Source organism: Belonocnema kinseyi, chromosome 9 (assembly GCF_010883055.1).
Source record: "Belonocnema kinseyi isolate 2016_QV_RU_SX_M_011 chromosome 9, B_treatae_v1, whole genome shotgun sequence".
In the NCBI taxonomy this organism is placed as follows: Eukaryota; Metazoa; Arthropoda; class Insecta; order Hymenoptera; family Cynipidae; genus Belonocnema; species Belonocnema kinseyi.
The window spans coordinates 23,828,201-23,829,108 of NC_046665.1; the positions used below are offsets into that span (position 1 = coordinate 23,828,201).

Consider the following 908-nt stretch of genomic DNA (forward strand, 5'->3'; position numbering starts at 1 on the left):
TTCTGTTGTTTTGAACCGCACTTACTACAACTATGTTTTGTGTTGTCATTGTTGTTCCCACGAGAAGCTAGGGAAAGGGGTTCGTCCATCCTTGTAGAGCCCGGCATGCAAGGATAAGGCTGCGTACTCTGAGAGGTCACCCGGTATCCCAGAGTATATATATCAAGGCGTCCTAACGGTAGGGTGCCTAACGGTAATCAATCTAATAGATTAATTTGTTTCAAAAGTTATCGTGTTCACAGACAGACAGACATAAAGAAAGACATAACGACAGGCAGATAGACATAGACACATTTGTAAAAACCTGTTTTTTGGATTCAGGGGGTCTCAAAACGTGGACCTTTTGACAAAAAATAGGCAGGTCAAATTTTATACAAAGCTAATACCTTCTCTGATGAGAATGTAAAAATTATTTCTTTTTTCTTAAAATCGCCTTATATGTGAATTTGTTTATATAATTTGTTTGTAAAATAAAAAAATATTAATCCATAGTGAATTATTTTCATAAAACATCATTGGTAATATAGTTACAGCAAGAATAGAAGAAAAATGATTTGTTTCGGTCTACTTATGTGTGCGAGGAACATTAGTTTATATATTTCTGTTATAAAACTAATTAATGACATACAATCTTAAATGTTAATAGCCACGTATTATCCTAACGATAAAAATAAACAATTTTAGAGCAGAAATATATTTTGAATACGAATATTCCCTTATACAGATTATAGATATAGATTATTTGAATTCAGGAGTTTTTTTCCAAAATAGGGTTTCCTGTCGGGTTGCACTGAAGCACATTCGTGTGGAAGTGCAGGCAAATGCGAGAGCCGGTAAAGAAAGTTATGTAATTAAATTTGGTGTCTTGTATTTTCGGCTGAAGTCATTTCGCAACCCTCCTCGCCTGG

The 908-nt window shown here is 34.6% G+C and overlaps 1 protein-coding gene across 3 annotated transcripts in view; it reads left to right on the top strand.

Annotated features, from left to right (window-relative positions):
• LOC117179306 (protein transport protein SFT2-like) overlaps positions 1-908 on the top strand; it is a 67,102-nt gene that overhangs the window by 32,900 nt on the left and 33,294 nt on the right. The gene's annotated exons all lie outside the window — the stretch shown is intronic.